Source organism: Dermacentor andersoni, chromosome 1, assembly GCF_023375885.2.
Source record: "Dermacentor andersoni chromosome 1, qqDerAnde1_hic_scaffold, whole genome shotgun sequence".
In the NCBI taxonomy this organism is placed as follows: domain Eukaryota; kingdom Metazoa; phylum Arthropoda; class Arachnida; order Ixodida; family Ixodidae; genus Dermacentor; species Dermacentor andersoni.
In genome coordinates this window covers 51,021,634-51,033,350 of record NC_092814.1, presented here as the reverse complement: position 1 = coordinate 51,033,350, position 11,717 = coordinate 51,021,634, and positions in this window count along the sequence as shown.

The following is an 11,717-nucleotide window of genomic DNA, read 5'->3' as shown; positions in this document are numbered from 1 at the left end:
TAGTGCAGTTGTAAATTGTTGTACGCATTTTTTTTTTTTGACGATGTAGATACTCATTTGGCTTTGCGCTGTAGTCATTGCGTTGCAATAAAATCAGTGACAGCACGTGTCGAGCGCGCGATGTGGGGTCGTCGCGCCCTCCGCTCGTCACGATCATTCAAATTTTATTGCCACATTTCAATCAAGCACTTCAAATTAAAAAAAAAATTTTTTTGGCGCCGTTTTAAACAAAAGAAGTGGTCGCTTTGATATCTGAACGCAACGCTTTAGCGATTCCTTGTAGCAATGTGTTGATCAATGCGCAATCCACTTTGTGATACCATGAAATATCAACGAGGTAGAGTGAGATTACTCAGTAGTAGGAAGGAAAATCTCAAGCGCTCAGGTGATGTTGCAGGATACAATTGTCCTTAGTCGTATAATTGTATAACTGTGGTAGTGACTGTGGTTATATGGTTACGCGACCATCCTTAGGTGTTCCTGCTCGAGGTGGTTTTCTATAATTTTGATATCCCACTACGTAGAAATAATTTTCCCTTGCAAGTGAATTTTCACGTTTTGATACTTTGATTATCCGCTGCAAAAGGGAAGCGGAAATTGGATACTACAAGAAGATCATATGTAACATTGCAGTCGCCAGACACAGGACGTCGTAAAACTGAGTTGCTGGCGGCCAATACAACGCCCTCTTTAGCGTGGTGTTGTTAGCTTGGCGGAATTTAGCGGCCATTATTTTCACAAATAATGAAAACAACGTAATAAGGATGGCTCGTAGAACAATTTGAAAGGATTTGCACCAATCTGATGCACGTAATCATTCAAGAACATCCGTGTGCTAAAATGCTTTGTTTTTACTGTTACCGCAGAAAAAAAAGTGCCAGATTTAAATAAACATAGTAAATATATTGTATTCAACCGACAATTGAAAAAGAAGTAAAATGTAGTGATATCTGCATACAAGCGGCGAAGTAGAGATACAATAACCAGCTACTTCAACTTCATTGTACAGGAACACAAGCTTTATATATATATATAACCAATTCAAGAATAGCAGAAGGTTGAGTTGCGTAACAGCAGCGCCAACAGAATAGGCTGAACACAAGCTGAACACTAACAGAAAGAACGTGGGCGTACCGGAACACAACCTGTGTTTTGCGCTCCTTTCACGGGTGGTAGGAATGCTCAATGCAGTAAGTGCAAGCATGTGCCATTGAAGGGCAATATATAATCAGTTCACTACAGTCAGCGCGTTTCATTACCAAACAATCGTCCCAAATCGCTCACAGCGAAGCATCGTCGTGTACATTTCAACGTACGCCGCTGACCACTCATCCTCACTGATGATGATGATGATGATGATGATGAGGAGGAGGAGGGGGAGGAGGAGGGGGAGGAGGAGGAGGAGGAGGAGGAGGAGGAGGAGGATTGTGATTATAATGATGATTTATTAGAGAGAGAGATAGAAAGCAAGCACAGGAAAGGCAGGGAGGTCAACCAGATGAGTATCCGGTTTGCTACCCTACACTGGGGGTGGGGGAAAGGGGAATAGGAAAAGGAGAAAGGGAGAGAGTGAGCACTGAGTACGTGTGGGCGGGACACTATGCACAGGGACACTATAAACGGTCTCTTAAACCGGTGCACCTCAAGTATTGCAGTAATGCACGATTCGCTTTTCGTGCCAGTGACGGGTGGGGCCACGGTCCGAGTATCTTTGACTCGGTGAAAGGTCGTAAGTCTAGTCGGTGCAAAGTTTCCCGCAGTGGGAGGCGTTGTACATCGTAGCGGGGGCAGGTACACAATAGGTGCTCGATGGTCTCCTCGCACCCACAGGAATCGCACATCGGGCTCTCGGCCATTCCCAAACGAAAGGAATACGAGTTTGTGAACGCTACTCCCAGCCACAAGCGGTACAGCAAGGTTGCTTCACCGCGGGAAAGGCTAGATGGCACTTGTAGCCGTAGCGTGGGGCCCAGTTTATATAATCGGCAGTTGAAGGCACCTGAACTCCAGAGATCTTGCGACTTTTTGCGTGCATGTAGGCGAAGTTCCCTGGCAGCGTCCGACCTCGCCAAAGGTATTGAACGCGTCTGGGTATCTTCGTGGGCAGACCGGGCAGCCTTGTCTGCTAGGTTGTTGCCGACAATGCCACAGTGAGCAGGAATCCATTGAAATGTAATGGTGTGCCCTCTTTCCAGAGCATGGTGGTGCACTTCCCTGATGTCAGATATCATCTGCTCGTATATTCTGTGACGTAATGCAGACTTGATGCTGTGAAGGGCTGCCTTAGAGTCACAAAATACGACCCATTTCTCCGTTGGCTCTTCGGTGACGTACATCATAGCGGCATGGAGAGCTGCAAGTTCTGCCGATGTCGATGTAGTCGTGTGCGACAATTTGAATTTAACTGTAACCTTTTTGGCTGGAACGACGAATGCGGCAGTTAAGCTGGCACGTGAGATCGAACCATCGGTATATACATGTATGCGGTCATGATACGTCTGGTGTAGTAATAGGAGCGTAAGTTGCTTCAGAGCCGGCGATGGATGATTGGACTTTTTTGCAATTCCAGGAATATCAAAATTCACTTGAGGCTGTCGTAGGCACCACAGGGGAGATGAAGGCTTTGTCGCCGGTGTAAAAGATGACTTTATGCACTCTTGATGAGCGCTAATCACTGGTGAAAAGGTCGCTTGAGGTCTTTCGGCTGGTATGGAGGTCAAATGATGGTCGGGGATCCTTGACAGATGGCGAATGTGCGCTCTGAGAGAGTCGAACACTACGTGTGTCTGGATCATATGGTCCCCAGCGATGGCAATTGTTGCTGCTGTTGACGTGCACCGAGGCAGCCCTAAACACGTGCGTAGGGCTTGACCTTGTATGCTCTCCAAGGCGCGAAAGTTCGTCTTGCATGCATTTGACAACACTGGTAGACTGTAACGTAGGAGTCCGAGAAACAGTACCCTGTAGAGCTGCGTCATAGAACGGACTGGTGTACCCCAGTTTTTGCCGCAGAGAAATTTAAAGACCTGAGCAATGGCAACCAATTTCTTCTTTAGATAGACGCAGTGAGGGCTCCACGAGAGGTTGCGGTCAATGATTACACCCAGAAAGCGATGTGTCTTAGAATAGGATACCGCTTGACCATTGATTGAAACAGGATACGATGACATTTGTTTGCGCGTAAAGCCAACCAATGCGCACTTTTCAGTAGACATGCTGAGGCCTTGCTCTCGTAGATAAGACGCCGTCATGGTTGCCGCCCGCTGAAGCCTGGCTCGTACCTGAGGTCGAGTCATCTGGGCTTCTGCGGGATGATTTATTAGCATTCCCATTAAAACGGGGCGGTTACAAATATTCACCTAGCCTGCTTCAGTTAATTAGGGATGCTATACATGCTTTTCATTCTAGCATTTTTGTATATATCTTAATCTTTTTTTCTCTTCCACAAAACATACCTATCTACTTTGTACCGCTACCTATGCCTGTGACGGATCCGGTCGCAGCAATCTCCTCCCTGCTTTTTTTTTCACCAATACTCTAATTGTATCTTGCTTATCTCGACTGCTGACCGGTTGATGCTTCCGTGCACTTTAAGTCGAAGCGTTTCTGGAAGGTGTACGTTACCTACGGGTCTCACTGGGTGAATACCTTCGCATTCCATTAGGATCTGCTGAGTGGTTTCCAGATTTTTGTTGCAGCATACACATGCCTCATCTTGTTGCGAATATCCGATGCCACACATATTCGGAAGTCTGTAAATGTTTTGCATTGTCCGCTAGCACTATGTCGTCCGCGTACATCAGCCCCGGGACCTATTGTTACACTATTGGCCCATTACGCCATGTAGGTTAAATCAAACCCTAATTCACTGTTTTACATTCGTCTTCTGTGCCCTTAACGCTAACGTGGTGACAGTGCTGCCACCTATTACTCAATCTCAATCTTTCTCAATCTCAATCTCTAATGCTCAAGCGGCGGAGGTACCCAATTGTTCGATTAAATGAATTTATTTTGGGGTTAACGTGGTAAGACCATGATAAATCCCTAGTGATGTACACGCCAAGGTATTTAACGGAGCTAGTGGAAATAATGGTGGTATCCTTGATTTTATAAGTAGGTAGAGTACAATTTCGGTGTCGGGTGAAAATAAATTAGTACAGCCTTTGCAGTATGCAAGGGCATTGGCCAAGTAGCACACCATTTCTGCATGTTATTCAAGTCATTTTGGAGAACAGCAGATTCGTCAGTGTTAGTTATAGGGTGGTAGATTACGCAGTCATCAGCGTAAAGGCCGATAGTAGGTGTTACTATGGAAGGCAGGTCGTTAATGTATATTAGAAAGAGTAAAGGGCCAAGAACTGTGCCTGGTACTACTGAAAGAACATGTGAGTAAGAAGACGAGAAGCCGTTGGCGGAAACCAATTGCATGCGGTCGGTTAAGGAGCTTCGAATCCGTCTAAGGACATGCGTATGAAGGTTTAAAAGAGACAGTTTGAGTAAAAGGCGGGCATGGGGTACTACTTCGTCGAATGCTTTCGAATAGTCTATGAACAGTGCATCGGTTGAGATATTGCGGTCAAGATTCTAATGAATGTCATGCAGGAACAAAGCTAACTAGGTTTCATACGAGTGGCCTTTGAGGAATCCATGCTGGTTGGGATGAAAGTAGTTGACGGATGCTAGAAATGTCGCGACATTGGCGTAAATGACATGTTCCGTGATCTTCGAGCATACGCTAGTTAGCGAAATGAATAGGTAGTTACTTGGGGATTCTCGGTCACCTTTCTTGAAAACTGGGATAACCTTCCCAATTCGCCAGTCATGTGGAACGGAACCAGTATCAAATGATTGCTGAAAAATGCTATACTCTCCAGCTTTGAGAAGCTTCTTTCTCCAGACGCGAGAGTACGATGGTGACATTGGAAACAAAGTCATATTAGACAAGATACTCAAATACGTTGTACAAGGACACGCCTTGTTGAATGATTTCAGAAAGCGCTGTGAGCTCCTTGCACAGTTCCAACCCACTGATATCACTTCTCCCGTTCTCATCCCTTAAGCCGTTCCAGGTTCAATCACGACGGCAAGAGCACCTCACGGGGAACTCCATGCATCTTCTTGATGTCGGAACTGGAAGCATCTGCTGCGTTTTTCTGCCTGCTCAAATCTAGCTGACGCAGAGGTAATTGCCACGCCCACATCCGAAATCGAGCCGATGAAGCGCACGCGGAATTTCGCCTCCAAGTCAACGACAGGTTCATTGTTTTCGTTAAATGCAAACAGTTACGATCTTTTGCTAACACCAAGAGAAGATGCGCTAAGAGAAAAAGGTTCGACTTCCAGCGTTCATGAAAGCTGCCTTGCTTCTCCCAGCGCCTCCTGAAAGCCTTCATCGGATTGGTACCCACTAATTAGAAAACAGCGCTTGCTTTTCAGAGCATCAGTAGCATCCAGCAGGTGCTAATTCGCGCTCTGACGTAACCTGCTAATCATGTCTTCGTGAGGTATACCCATTTCTTTATCGGGACCTCTTCCTGTAACATTTCTTTGTGGTCCACAGGGCAAACCGTGCACGCCGTGGGTGCAGTTTATAAGTATCGTGTTATGTTGTCCAAGCATAGCCTTGCGGCTAAAATTTTAAATAAATAAATTCTAGGGTTGTACGTGCCGAAACCCCGATCTCATTATGAGACACGCCGTTGTGGGAGAATCCGGGATAATTTTGACCACCTGGGGTTCTTTAACATGCACCCAATGCACGGTACACGGGCGTTTTTGCATTTTGCCCCCATCCAAACGCAGCCGGGATTTGATCCTCGTGCTTAGCAGAAGGAAGGAAGGAAGGAAAAAGTGGAGAAGGAAGGCAGGGAGGTTAACCAGTTTTGCCTAACCGGTTTGCTACCCTACACATGGGAGGGGGATGGGGGGGATGAAAGATGGGGAGAAGAGATAGAGGGCACATATCACGGCACACACATCGTTGGTTACAGTCTGTCACTCTTGTGTGGTACGTGACATCACTGTCACAGTCGCTTGTCCAAGCCCGTATCCTTCATAAACCGAAGTAGTCCCTTCGTCGCCTTCAGCTGCGATGTCTTCAGTCGGCGATATGTGAAAATGGTTGCAACTGACAATGGTCTACTGTCAAGGTGCGCTAGAACGGACGCCATGGACTGTCTCTGAACATTATATTCAGGACAGTCGCACAGAATGTGTTCCAGCGTCTCCTCGCAAAGACAGGCATTGCAGAGAGCGTTGTCGGCCATTCCAATGCGAAACGAGTAAGATTTCGTGAAGGCCACCCCTAGCCATAAGCGATAAAGCAGGGTGGCCTCACTTCGGCGGAGTCCGGTTGGCATACAGAGATGCATCAAGGAGGGCAGGTCGTGTTGATGATGCTTAGCAGAACAACGCCATAGCAGTGTGTGGCCTGAACGCTAAAGGCTCTGTTCTTAAAGGGACACTAAAGGTTAATATTAAGTCAACGTGGACTGTTGAGATACCATCCCAGAAACCTGGAAACGCTTGTTTCGTGCGAAGAAGAGACTTACTTTAAGATAAAATGCGTTCTGAAGCGTCCGCGTACCTCTAGCGCAGTTCAAATCGCCCGCCCTCCGATCGAGGAGTGGTGACGTCATGGTCTCATAGTAACGTTGCGCCGTCGGTGAGTAAAACGGCGCCCGCAGACGGCGCTACGGCTTTTCTGCGCAAAACGCAAACGCGCGGCCAGAAACTGAGCCAAGACAGAGCCGACAGCAGCGCGAAAGCGGAGCTATGGTGGCTAGCGGAAGGGAAAGCGCGCGACCATAAGCTGGTTATTTTATGACCCCAACTTCGATTTCGACGCTCGTTGCAATGGACAACCCTAACAACGACACATTGGCTCGCGATGCTGGGCTCGACTTCAGCGGTTTAAGCACTGATGAACGTGACCTGCTGCTGAGGGCTCGCGCTGCCAGCGTCGTTGCGTACTACGACGGCGGCCTCCTTTGAAAGGCACTCCACACGACTTCAGTAAGTCGGCGTTGAACTCCTAATCCTCTGGACGAAACTGCAGCGAGCACACTATGCGATTTTTTGGCTCTTTGCCAACGCGCTGTGGCAGAGGTACGGCACTTAACCACTTCGAACGGAGAGGTTCACTCGTTGGCACACAGTGATAAGTAATGTTGGATTCACCGCTGCAACTGCCCTCGGCCAAGTTCCGCGGACCGTTCGCGCATCACAAGACATCACATGGACGTGGCATTCTCACTGCTTGTTCCAAATGCAAGTTTCGCGAGCCAGCAGAACCAGCACAGCACGACGCGACAGCGAAACAACTAGAACTCCAAAGCGCGCGCGGCGCAGACTCGAGCGCGCAGAGACGAGCGAAAACGAAACATTTCGACCACCCATACTACTGAAGGGTAACGTCAAAGTGTTATTTTTTTCTTAGAATCGAATAGAAGTAGACAAGTATCATTTTCTTCCGTTTTATAATCTAATGAAATGATCTTTTTAATACAAGTAGTTGAGTACTAGTGACATAAATTGTGATGAGGAGTGCCTTCGTCATCGGGCTAGTACCGGAATGTCGCTGGGGAGTCTCAAATCGTGTCATGCATTTACCTCAATTTCTCGGTAACTAAAGCTCTGTTCGCGATTACATTGACGCCTTAGACGTTCTAGAGCATTGCTTTATCACTTTAACTTGACCTCATAGTAACCTTTAGTGTCCCTTTAAGCAAACACATTTATTGACGAGACATTCCTACGTCCGCCTGTGTGTGTGTCGAAGCTTAGCATTGTAGATATGCACGTCCGAAAAAGGGCTGGAGATCTGCACGCAGGTCCGAAGGCGCTGGATGAGCGTTGCTGAAGAGACTGGTTCTTAGTCGGAGCTATCCTTGGAAAAAGGTTTATGAGGAAATATCAGCACACAAATCACCTCGCCGCCAGTTTTCTTTCCTTCTTTCTTTCGCTAAGCGTGAACGGCTGGGCTAGTTCTCGGCTCGTCCGTGTTTATTTGTGCACCCGGCGTTCTTCTTGTCCCACTCTGCTCGTCCCTGTTTATTTCTGCGCTGCAACGTTCTTTCATAATGTTATTCTTTCTTTCTTTCGTTCTTACTTCCTTGTCTTTTTTTTGTTTTTTGAGAGAGCGCTATTACAGTGTTTCTTAGGCCTGAATAAGGGAAAAGAAATTAAAAGCTAACGAGAGAGTACGACGATAAAACTTATTTTTGTAAGCTGCAACTCGTTGCGCCTAGACGCACGCCCACAACTTCGCGAGTCTTCCAGGCGCTGCCATTTTTTAAGTACTCTCTCGGACAGTCCACGGTCTTTGCGTTTTCGCGGGGGTCAGTCTACGGGCCACGAATGCTTCCATCCGCGACAGCGCCCGGCGCTCTCCAGAAACAGCGCCGGAGCGGCGATGGCACGCGGCTGTGATGAGAGCGACGGGATAAGCAGCTTATATACGTAGTATATACGTGCCTTCCCAAGAAGAAGCCGAAGAAGAAATCATTAATTGAGAGCAACCCTAGTTCGGGTCGTCCAACATGTAGTAGGTTACACAGGACCTCCTGCCACTGAAGGGTCAGGTCACGGCCGCTCGATGAAAACCTGTGCGTTTTCATCGAGCGGCCGTGGTCAGGTGGTGGGCCGTGTATATGGTGAATGTGCACCACGAGGAGGGGCCAGAGCGTCGAGTGTAGGCCCTGGGGAGGAGCCCTCTGCTGTGCCCGGCGGCCGTTCAGAGGGGGGAATGCCACCCCTGAGACATGCAGTTCTCACGCTTCACGCTACGCTTCTTCACACCTGTCAGCAGCCCAAATTGGCCTCTCCACGCAGCGGTGAAGGTCCGTGCAAGGCTACGCTTCTTGTCATCTGTCAGCCGTACAAACTGGCATGACCACGCCGGGGATATGAGTCAGCGTGCGTTTCCCCTACTCTCCCTGTTTGTGCCCAGTGATGTGCATGCGTTTCCAACCGGGCTCACAGAAAAGGGCAACCAGCTCACCGAAAGGATCAGCTCACCGACGCCGGGATTGGTCTCCTGACGCCATCTGTTTCCTGACGTCGGATTGGTGGAAACCATGAACAATGACGACGCAGGGCATAAAAAGCAGATCCAGACGGCTGTGAGGGAAGGAGGACGCTTGGAAACAGTGTGATCGGACATGCTAAGACGCTACCATAGCGTGCTCTGATAGTTGGAGCCGTTTTGTAATCCCAACCATCTACCTTTTTTTTAATATATTCCTTTTTCTTCATTCTTTTAAACGTTGCTCGGAACCTTTTCTCCCGGCACCTGGCACGGCACCATCGATGGAAACTTCGTCGGCCGCACGGAACCCCGACTTCGCAACAGTGGTGCAAGCGGTGTGGTTGACCTCACGGAACTTGGGACGTGCTGACCATCGCAACACTTCCCAAGATTACGGCACGTCTGTCGTTGGTAAATGTCCGAAGGGCAGGCTGCCTGCCCACAGGAAGAGAGACACACGAGGTCCGCAGAAGAACTAAAACAAAACCGACAATCTACTGTTTTCTATACCTTCATACTTATGTGCGCTTCCCTAAATCCCGGCCATCGAAAACGACGTCCACGTGCCGAAGAAATGAGGCTTTTATTTAAAAAAAAAAAAAAAAAAAAAACGGAATTGTGCGCTACGATCGAATCTCTACGCCTTTCATGCTGCAGGGAAGTCAGGGCCTGTACGTCAGCTAGGGCCAATCATCATCATCAGCAGCAGCCTGTTTTTATGTCCACTGCCAGCCCGATGGCCTCTCTCAACTATCTCCAACTTGGGCCTGGAAATTTCCTAATTTCCTAATTTTCTCACCCCTCCTAATTTTCTGCCCTCCTCGACTGCGCTTCCCTTCCCTTGGCACCCATTCTGTAATTCGAATGGGGCACCGGTTATCTACCTTACGCATTACACGGCCTGCCCGGCTCCTTTTTTTTTTCTTTTCTCTTAATGTCAACTAGAGTATTGACTATCCCCGTTTGCTCTCTGATACACACCGCTCTCTTCCTGTCTCTTAACGTTACACCTAACATTTTTCGTTCAATCGCTCTTTGCGCGGTCCTTAACTTGTTCTCGACCTTTGTTAATATCCAAGTTTCTGCCCCATATGTTAGCAACGGTAGAATGCAATGATTGAACACTTTTCTTTCCAACGACAGTGAGAAGCTCCCAGTCAGGATTTGGTATGCACTCCAACCCATTTTTATTATTCTGTAAATTTCCTTGTCATGGTCAGGATCGCTTGTGCGTGACTGACCTAGATAAATGTACTCCTGTATGCAGACTCTAGAGACTCACTGATGATCATGCATGCTTGTTTCCTCGCCAGGCTATTGAACATTAGCTTTATTTTCTGCATATTAATCTTCAACCCCACGCCCTCGGTTAAGGTCCTCGATCATTTGTTGCAATTCATCTCCAGTGTTGCTGAACAGGACAACGTCATCTGCAAACTGAAGGTTTCTGAGGTACTTCCCGTTGATCCTTACTCCTAAGCCTTCCCAGTATTCTTCTACGGCCAATAATAATGCTTAAAAAGTACGGGTGTTCAAACAGCTAAATTTCTTAACCGAATCGAACACAAATATTTGAGAAAAACAACCTTCTAATATAGAATCGAATAGCAAATATTTTTTTTTTATTTCTAAACAATTTCAAATATAACTTTTGCGTGCACTCTGTTCGATTTAAAAAAAATGGTTTACTTACGTCGTTTTATGCATGCACGCAATTCCGATCACATTTTGACGTCCGGTCAGCTGAGGAGCGTGTAAATAACGATCAACTGCTTTCAGTTATTTGGTGCACCTTCGCATTACTGAAGTAATGAAACAAGGGAACATCACCTCACTAGATGCACATAGAATAATGTCGTGTTCGTTGAAGTGGATTGGTGCACTACAGTGGCCGCACATTGTTCTAACTGGATGCAAATAAAGTGTGACAGGAAAAAAGTAATTTTCTTTGACTAAATCGACACAACAATCCTCTTGGGCTGCATATAAATGCAAGGCGTTCCTGTTGAATGGCTGCAAACTGTTCAGCAGTGTGGTGTGTTGTGGTGTGCGTTGCCCTTCGTTTCCCCTTCCTTTATCTCCTTGCTCTCCCCCTTTTTCCCCTCGCTTAATCAAGCGGGTGGGCGTGGTGTCCCTGTTAGGAGACGATTTCCAGCCCGTTTCTCTTTCTCTCTTTGTAGTATTTACGATACACTGTACAGCGAACAAAAAGATGTGATATTTCGCATTCGGATTCTTTTGTGCTCAACTGTTCAGAGTGTTGGAGTTGCGTTATTCCAGACCGTTAGACTCGGGCAGTAGTCTCTCGAACACGCACTGCGACCTTATACTTTATTCGCACCGCATCGCCTCGTGTGCATGACGCAGCACCAACTTCCTGAGCAGTTTGGCTCGTAGGACCCAAATAAAAAATATCATATATCTTGTGGCCGCTGCTGTACACTTACATGATTCATAAATAAGTTATCTGTCTCATGCGTTCATTCAGAAAATGGTGCCTCTGCGCCGCAGCCGTGGCCTTCCTGCTGCAAAATCATTCGTAAGGCACTTGACTTGCACTGGTATTCCTCCCCCGAGGCTCTTGTTATCCCCAATTTTCGAACAAAACGAATATTGGATCATTTTCTTTTTCGAATATTGAAATCTCGAATCGACTACGAATAGAGTAGCGGAAGCTGCTGGATTTATT